General features: G+C 37.2%; 1 non-coding gene across 1 annotated transcript; it reads right to left on the bottom strand.

Moving 5' to 3' along the window:
- Positions 1–218: 218 nt before the first annotated feature.
- On the bottom strand, positions 219–360 carry LOC136380259 (small nucleolar RNA SNORA48). Its single transcript, XR_010746928.1, has one exon. It is a non-coding gene; the product is annotated as a small nucleolar RNA SNORA48 (small nucleolar RNA).
- Between the last annotated feature and the right edge of the window lie 9,773 nt (positions 361–10,133).

The raw sequence follows: 10,133 nt of genomic DNA, 5'->3' as shown, positions 1-10,133 counted from the left end.
TCTACCACTGAGCCAACCGGCCAGGGCAGTACATAGTGAATGTTTGTGAACATTTTGTACCTATTATACTTATAGATTTTAAAGATATGTGTGTATGTGCATGCATGTCTATGTTTGTGTTTATGTGTGTTTGGTCAATCTTATCTGAAAGTTAATTATTTAGACAAAGTGTAGGGGTTTTTTAAATTTTTTTTTATTTTTTTACATTTTTTTTTATTTTATGTGCCCTAGGCATGAAAGCTCTGACCGCCAATACAGGCATCAAGCTAGGATGAGCTACGGCTGAACACCTGCTTTGCCGCTGACTGATATAAGAGCAGCACCACCAATCAGGTGCTTCCTTGCCCATTGCCAGGGGCTTAAGTGTAGGGTTTTAAACTGGCGACCTCAGCAATCCAGGTTGATGCTTTATCTGCTGCACAGGTCAGGCCTCTAAGGTAGTTTTGTTCCTAGAAATTTTTATCACAGTTCTGGAGGTCTGAGATACAATATCAAGGTATTAGGAGGCCCACAGTAGTCCCTTTGGAGTCTTTGGAGAAAGTCCCAGCCTCTGGTGCCTCTCAGCATTCCTGCGGCTGCCTGCCTTGTCTTCACGCGGACTTTCTTTACTCTCTGTGCCTTCTCTTCTGTTTCTTATACAGACACCTGTCATTGGAGTTAAGACCCACCCTGGTATTCTAGGAAGATCTCGTTTTAAAATTTTTAACTATATCTGTAAAGATCTTTTTTCCTAATAAGATCACATTCACAGGTTCTGGGTAGATATATTTGGGAGGTTGGTAATTAAACCAACTACAAAAGACAAATTCATATTCAAATATATGTACCAGCCAACACAGTGACATACAAATGAAAGCAGGTCTGTAAGTGAATAGCTGCAAAGTGAATAGCAGAGTGTGTATTGAGATGAATAAACATAATGTATAGTATTTGTTCATTCATATTATATCTCTGGGACATTGATTTTTAAATGTGATGTTTATATAAAGTCACCTGGGGTAAGCTATTAAAAATTAAGATATTTTATCCTCTACTCCCAGAGATTTAATAAATCTGACATAGGACCCAGGGACCTGCAACTGGATAGGCAGAAAGAGGGGGGAAACTTCAAATTTTTATAGAACTTAATAAAATTTTGGGAGGGTTCTTCTGAAAAAAAAATAGCACAAACTTCCAAGTATAAAATTAAGTATGCTGTCACAGTAGATGTCCTGAAAGCTGAAACTGGACTAACTTTTTGGCAGATCTACCCCAGTAGGTTACCGCAAGAGTCCAGCACGTGATCTGTAGAGCACACTGTGTGAAAGTAACACCGTTCACTATGAAGAGTCCAGCACGTGATCTCTGGAGCACACTGTGTGAAAGTAACACCGTTCACTATGAAGAGTCCAGCACGTGATCTGTGGAGCACATTGTGTGAAAGTAACACCGTTCACTATGAAGAGTCCAGCACGTGATCTGTGGAGCACACTGTGTGAAAGTAACACCGTTCACTATGAAGAGTCCAGCACGTGATCTGTGGAGCACACTGTGTGAAAGTAACACCGTTCACTATGAAGAGTCCAGCACGTGATCTGTGGAGCACACTGTGTGAAAGTAACACCGTTCACTATGAAGAGTCCAGCACGTGATCTGTGGAGCACACTGTGTGAAAGTAACACCGTTCCCTATGAAGAGTCCAGCACGTGATCTGTGGAGCACACTGTGTGAAAGTAACACCGTTCACTATGAAGAGTCCAGCACGTGATCTGTGGAGCACACTGCGTGAAAGTAACACCGTTCACTATGAAGAGTCCAGCACGTGATCTCTGGAGCACACTGCGTGAAAGTAACACCGTTCACTATGAAGAGTCCAGCACGTGATCCGTGGAGCACACTGTGTGAGAGTAACACCGTTCACTATGAAGAGTGCAGCACGTGATCCGTGGAGCACACTGTGTGAGAGTAACACCGTTCACTATGAAGAGTGCAGCACGTGATCCATGGAGCACACTGTGTGAAAATAACACTGTTCACTATGCCTTTCTGCCTTCTTGTTGTTGTTAACCTCATCTTTTGACAGAAGGCAGTGCTTGTACAAATTGAATTTCTCTTTACAATCTTATCTGAGAGTTAATTATTTAGACAAGAACCTTAATATTTATTTGAATTATGAGTATTTTGAGGGATGGATTTATTCCTGGTATTAAATATAAGACTTGTGGATTTCAAAAATTTCTTTGGTATAGTCTTTATTATTTCTATTAATATTACATATTTATAGTTGTTGTTTTTTTCATAAAAGCATTATGAGATAGAAAAAGGGGTTAAAAATCTTGGAACTTCTTTAAGCCTCCTTATGCATGAAATGAATATTTCATTCACCAGATTGCATCCAAGGATCAAATGAGGAAATGTATGAGTGCCTGACGTGAAGGCTGCACAGGTTCTTGGCAAATATTTCTTTCTTCACCTAGGTTTTTTCTTTTCTCCCTCCTCACCTCTACCCCCCTTCCTCTAAGATAGTTTTGCCTTTAGATTATTGAACTCTTGAAGAAAGAAACTATGAAGTTCTCTATGGAACTTTGAATTTTAGTTCTTACTTATTTCATATGTGAAAAGACCAATGAAATTCTATTACCTTTCCTATGTGACAGAAAAAATTTGTTCATAATAATAATAAAATATAAAATATTTTATTGAGGCAATAATATACATTATTGTCTTTCATTTCTATACCAAACCTAAAATGGAGGCATGGTTATCTCCCATGGTTTTTATTTTCTTTTTATTGAATAATAATTGACCTATAATACTGTGTAAGTTGAAGATGATTTGATGCATACATATGCTTACCACCACAGTGTTAGCTGACTCTTCTATCATGTCCTATAATGATCATTTCCTATTCCAGGGGGCGGGGCACAATCAAGATCTAATTTCTTACCAGCTTTAAAGTTTTACAATTCAGTATTATTGTCTATAATCATTTTTCTGTACATGAGATTCCTAGGTGTTATTATCTGCTAGTTCCAAGTTTGTACCCTTAAATAGTAGATTTTATCTGCCATTTTTACAATGAAGAAACTGAGGCTTACAAAGCTTTATGCGACTTTCCCAAAAAGTCCCACAGTGAGGTGGCAAAAGAAAGACACCTCCACTGGCCTGACCTAGTTCTGTTCTTGGCTACTGTTACAAATTTCAGATAACATTCCACAAAGCTGTATCAACTCTATTTATAATAACTGATTTCTCTTACTTAATAACCTTCTGTCTGTATTAGCAGCTAGTGGTAATGGAATGCTTCATTTTCAATATTGGTATAGACATATTGTAGTTGCAGGCACTTTAACCCAGGAAATTACTGAGAATATTATTTTCAGTGATTGGGTAGAGATGCTTTTAATTTTCTTCTTCTTTTGGTAGATACAATTTTTAAATAAAAGTCTTTGCTGTATATTTCAGTTTTGCTAATGTGATTATGTGGTCTAACATCAAAAGGGTTCATTGCTTAATGATCAAGAACTAAGCATGCCAAGATGCAGGAGTTGGAAATTATTTTAAACAAATCAATTTCAAGTGAATTAATCTTTGAAAACAGTGCTTGAGCATTTTCCATATGAAAGTCATTTTTATTATGACTTCATAGAACCATTCAAAGTGTCTTTTTGATGTTTATTGTCTTTATGGTACCAAGAGAAGCTACATTGTGTTATAATAACATGGTTTATATCCAAAGTATCTAGGGACAAGAGTGGATTTATATAGCTGTGTATATATGCTCAACGTCTCTTCAATATCCTTCCAGAATCACTCATATTTTGCTGTGGTTGGGTATGTATCCTTGTGAAAATGACTGCAAACACTGAATCAGAGCGATGCACCTTTTACTCTGTGGTGCTTTATGAATTCTCCCTACAATTTCATGTTCACAGGCAGCTTGGTGTAAAGATTTATAGGTCATTTGTTTGCTTCTAAGAAATCATCTTTGACAACACATATATAAATATATTAATGATGCTAAACACATTATATTTGTTTGCCTAAAACTTCAGTGATTTAAGATGCATCAGAACTGTCTTTTTTCTTTACTTTTTTCCTTTCTCCTTCCTTCCTTCCTTCCTTCCTTCCTTCCTTCCTTCCTTCCTTCCTTCCTTCCTTCCTTCCTTCCTTCCTTCCTCCCTCCCTCCCTCCCTCCCCTCCCTCCCTCCCTCCCTCCCTCTCTCCCTCCCCTCCCTCCCTCTCTCCCTCTCTCCCTCCCCTCCCTCCCTCTCTCCCTCCCTCTCTCCCTCCCTCCCTTCCTTCCTTCCTTCCTTCCCTCCTTCCTTTCTCCCTCTCTCTCTCCCTCCCTCTTTCCTACTCTCCTTCCCTCCCTCTCTCTCTCCCTCCCTCTCATTCTCTTTCTTTTTCTTTCTTTCTCTCTTTCTTTCCCCTTCCTTCCTTCCTTCCTTCCTTCCTTCCTTCCTTCCTTCCTTCCTTCCTTCCTTCCTTCCTTCCTTCCTTTTTTTCCCAAAAAAAACAATATATCTTTTGTAATTCATTGTGTAACTTCACTGAAAACCTGAAATTATTTTTCTTAGAAATCCTTTTTTCTTCCAGTTTATGTCTTTGCATTTATATTTTCTCTGTGGCCCAACTTAATATGTAGTCTCAAAGCAATTCCAGGTTTAAAGCATTCTCTTCATTGGTATTACTAAACTTAGATTTTATCTTTCTCCTCATCCAAACACTAAAGTGATAAGATCAAAAGTTCAATTATAGATATGAAATTTCTTTAAGAATAATATTTTAAGCAATCAATTTATTAAAAAAAAATCCAGGTGTGAAAAAACAATAATTATTGGTAGAAAAATCTAATATTCTCCACAAACTCATAAAATGATTTTCCCAATTTCCATTCTTAAAGAGCACATAGACTTGTTATAAATGTTCAAGGTAAGTATTTATAGCCGTCTTTTATTTAAATGACATCTTAAAAATGTTTGAGTAGTCTTTGTTAGGAGACTTTATTCAAGTCATGTCTCTGTCATTTAACCTGAAATCATTAAGTTTCCATGTTGTAGTGTCAGAATGAAATATTTTATTTTGGCATATACTTAGAGTTCCTTCTCTTTCTCCCCAAATAACAAAATTATTGCCTATTATTTAATGCCAAGTAAAATTGTGCCACAATGATAGTGTTTTATGTAGAAGGATATAGTGAATGATAGCCCCCCACTAGCAGAATTAGAGAAGCCTATATTATATTTGTAGTTTGTGCTCATAGAAGACTACTTCTGATTCTGGTTCTGTATGGTTCCAAGGAGGTAGATTAAAAAACTTAATAAATTTTACTTTATTTCTTCTTCTCCTTCTTTTTTTTTTTTTGTTTTCTGCTTCCTTTTTTTTTTTTTCACCACAAATGAAGTTTTGAGTTAGAAATAAAAATACCGAATAATGAGCACTAGTACTTGGGTAGATTTCAGACGTAGACTTCTGGTACCTGTGAAGAATTTTGTCACACCATTTGGAGTCCTTTTCACATTGTGTAGGCTTTGAATCATTGAATTTGAAGGAATTTGGCAGTTATTCAGTCCCCCATATGTATCCAATAAAAGCTGCTATTATTAAGTCATCCCAGTAAGATGGAAATCTATGCATTCTTTTAGTCTTTGAGAGAAAATGATTCAGTAATCTCTTCTGTAACTTAATTTTGTGTATAATAACTTAAACTGACAAAAAAGATCTCTTCATCATTAGCCTAAATCCTTTTCATTGTCACTTAGGCCCCAGGAGCAGATGAACAGCCTCACAGAATTAATTTATGAACGGAACATCAAAGAACACAATAATACAACCTAGGCTGTTTTGCACCAGTCAAGCCGTCCTAATTCTATAAGTCCAGGATTAGGAGTCTTACTAATAATGATTAAATGTTGGTATTTAATACTCAACATTTATAAAGACTATCTAGTGGATGTACCTTTGTATAAGTGTTAATGTCTATAAAATGATATTAAGATTTTTTTAATGATGTACATATTATTACCTTTACTGTGGTTGAAATTGAGTCTCCAGTCTAGACCTGTCTTCTCTGATCAATCCCTGAGCTCTCTGGTTTGGGTTTTATTCCCTCTTGTTGTCTACCTCAATTCCAGACTGGTCTTGTTCTTCCTATGCTCTTCCGAGTATTACCCCTGACATCTGTATTATTGTGATCACACGGTTATTTGACCTGCTGCTGGGCCTAGAGAACCTAGGCCCAATGCTTTCATTTGTTGGCTATTTTCATTGCTGCTGCTACAGATATGCTACCCTGTCAGTAGGTGCTGGAGCATGAACAGTGCTGGGGCTGATCCTGGTAAAAGAACCAGCACAAGAAATAAAAACACTATTAGATGTTTGTCTTACATGTATTATCCAAATAGGTTTTATTATGACTTAAAGAAAACCAAATATGTATTAGACTTTACCCAGCATGAGAAAAGGAAATGGCTTTGTTTGATTTTAAAATTTATCCCAGAACAGTATGCGTTAATTGGAGCAGTTGAGATTTCATGCAAGTGAGATAAACCTGACTCAGAATAGCTCAGGCAGAAAGGAAGATTATATTAGTCTAAGTAGTCAAATGATGTGAGAGAAGAGGCACATCTGGCATCAGGAACATTGAAGATGAGGACACTGAGGTGATACTGGAATTTTCTTCATGGACTGAGGAATCTTGTCTTTTAAGATCTGTTTCCTACACAGAACAGCTCTGGTGCTTCACAACTCATAGCTTCGCCACTCAGAGGGTATCAATCAGAATTATTTTCTTAGCTCCATTGTGGAAAATTCTTATTTTAGTGAGTTGACTTTTGATGATGTTAAGCAAGAGTGTGTCTTGATCTGGTATACATCTTACATGGCTGCTTTGTTTGATTGTAGGGAAAGGAGGTTGGAAAGAGAGGGAAGCCATTGAGGAGGTCATTACACTAATTCAAGTGAGAAATAACAGTTCCTTGGGGTAGAATGGTAAGAGTAAAGAGGATGAGAATGGTTCAATGGGGATATATTTAGGGGGATAACTAATAGATGGATTCGTAGTAAAAGATGAAGAATCAGGGAGGACCTAAGGGTAATGTCTGTGTTTTTGGCCTAAACTTTGATATGGATAGTTATATCATTAAATGAGAAATAAATGCTTGTGGGTAACAGGGTGGTGGAACAGCTCTTGAAGATCAGTTTGCTTAATAAACACTAAGTTGATATTCATGTAGCCAGTTACTTATTCAATTTTGGATCTCAGAAGCAAGAATGGAAACAAAATCATTGAAAAAGAGTCATGTGATTATCATGTGGAGATAATGTGTTTTTTCACCCATAAAATCTGGTAGAATGAAAAAATTCTAATAATAGGAATAAAGAAATTTAAGAAAATGAAAAAACAAAAAATATTTTTTTCTATACTAGTAATAACTAATAATCATGAAAAGATACAAATCTACTCTAACAGGAAAATAAATCTAGGAATAGCCCTAAAATGCAATATACATAGCTTCCAGCAAATATTTGTAGATTTTTTTCATAGATTCAAACAAATGGACTAATACCATGTATTTATATTCAAAAACATAATATTTTAAACTTTCTATCCAATTTCAGTTGATACATAATTTTGCCTTTCGAGAACCAGAATGAGGCAGAATAACTGGTAGGATTAGCCTTGTAAAATACAAACCACACCCTTCTCTGCACACACATGATTGGACTGGTGGTGAACCCATAAGAAATCAGTACTGTGCTTGGTATACCAATGGAATATTTCAATGTGTGATTTGAGTAAATAATTTGGAAATTATTATAGTTAGATGGAGGGAGAAGGAGCTTGGTCTTAATTTGGGGGTTTGGTTGGTTCATGGAGGAGGGAAACATTTAAAACTGAGTTTGTGCGAAGCAAGAATTTCAAGTAAGCAACTAAAGTGGCTCAGCAGAGAAATTCAGGACAGTGCAGCAGACCGGAAGTGAGGAACAGAAATCAGAGAACACTTCATGGTATGAGAGAATAAGAAATTGCCTTGATGCCCAAGATTCCCATTCAGGCCTTGAATGGATAGCCACATTTTTGTTTCTTCTCCTTGGACATCAGTATTTCCTGTCTTAGATGTAGACTTAGACGACTCCTTTAGGCAGAGTCATCACTTTTTGATTCAGTTAAAAAATTGTTACAGATGTGGAAAAATATTTATATACAAAAAATATGCATAGCCAAATTACTGACAAGAAAAATAACTTAAGTCTGTAATAAAGGGAAATGCTTAAAATGTATTCAGACAGAGGAACATTATGCAACTAATAAAACTATATATTCAATGACAATTCAGTTACATTATACAGAGGCTCACTTTATAGGAGTAAGGTGAAAGTAAACTCAGAATACAAAACGGGAAGCAGATATGATGTACATGCACACATATGTTCCCATATGCCATTAGCTTCACCAGCCTGGGTCTCTAGATGTGATTCTATGTCATTTCTATAAATAGTCAACCTGCCAGAAAGCAGGGCCCTTACGATTCTCTCAGTTATCGCTGAGAGTTGCTCACAAGTAGGTCTCTCCGTGCTTTGTACCAGGTTCCTCTCTTGCCTTTGTTCTGGCCTTCATGTCTTGACCTTGTTGCTGATGAACCTTGTGAGTTTTCTACTTCACAGCCACTGGCTGCCCGCTAATGATTATTGTGGCCAACACTAATGCTCCAGTCCTCGAGTGGGGACTCTTTTCTGCCTAATGCCCTTCCATACTTTCCTCAAGGCACAGGAGTAATAGAAATAGAGCACAAATTTGATCTAGTTGATAGTGACTCCTAGCACTTATAGCCCAAATGTAACTGCATATCTTATCAAGTCTCCAGATACAGCTCCACTTCCAGAAACGGGAATTTCCAGACAGGTTCATATCTAGAGTCCGGATCCTAATACATTCCAGCCATACAAAGAGGAGGAAGACTTCTGCCTCAAATCCATTCCCCTTAAATATCCTATCCTAATCTGGAACGATTGATTATGAAAACATTCATTTCCTGCAGAGGAAATATTTCCCATTAGGAAGATGTATGGGTCCCATGATCTCTACATATAATCATAATATCTACAATACATTTCCAAAAATTTAAGTCATCCAGCTTTTTAAATAACATTTATATAGGACAATAGCCTCATGCGGGTCATAAGCCCCTAGCAGGCGTCCCCAAACTATGACCTGCGGGCCGCATGCGGCCCCTTGAGGCCATTTATCCACCCCCGCCGCACTTCTGGAAGGGGCACCTCTTTCATTGGTGGTCAGTGAGAGGAGCACTGTATGTGGTGGCCCTCCAACGTCTGAGGGACAGTGAACTGGCCTCCTGGGTAAAAAGTTTGGGGACCCCTGCCAGGAAGAAATATTTTTCCTGCCATGATTTAATCTCCTAATTTCTTTGTGACTAAATGCTTGTATAAGAGCACACACCCTGCACTATAGATAAATTTTTGTCATAGGGTAATCCAAATGAGAATTTAAAAGACCAAATATTTCCTGACTCTGCAAAGGTATGATACTACCCAAAGAGCTGACTTACAAAACTGCAAAGAGCCCTCTGTGCCTCAGTCTGAAACAGATTTCCCAGTAACAGTGGAAAGTACCAACCAAACGCCTTATTAACTAACATTGCAAAGTGGCCTATTGCCGAAGGAAAATTTTCTTGAGGGAGAATTCACTTTTCTATCCTAAAAGTTGGAAACTGTTGACAATTATCAAAATGATTTATTGGAAATGAAATAATTTAAGTAATAGTCATCAGTGGTTATTTGTGAACAATTATTATTTCTGAATAATGATACTATACTTTTTTCACATTTGTCTATATTTTCCAAATTTTCTGTATTGGAAATGTCTCATTAAAAAGGCAATAATGAGACATTTTAAGAAGTCTGTATTGGAGTTTACCTTCACTTATTATAATGAGTATATTTGTTTGCCTAGCTAGACTATTAATGGCTTACACACCACTGAAGTGAAAGAGGTTTGATTTAAATAAAAATTTTTTGTTCTTTTTTTTTTTTTTGTATTTTTCTGAAGCTGGAAACGGGGAGAGACAGTCAGACAGACTCCCGCATGCGCCCGACCGGGATGCACCCGGCACGCCCACCAGGGGCGATGC

The sequence above is a fragment of the Saccopteryx leptura genome, chromosome 8, assembly GCF_036850995.1.
Source record: "Saccopteryx leptura isolate mSacLep1 chromosome 8, mSacLep1_pri_phased_curated, whole genome shotgun sequence".
Classification (NCBI taxonomy): Eukaryota; Metazoa; Chordata; class Mammalia; order Chiroptera; family Emballonuridae; genus Saccopteryx; species Saccopteryx leptura.
This window is presented reverse-complemented; position numbering and strand designations above follow the sequence as displayed.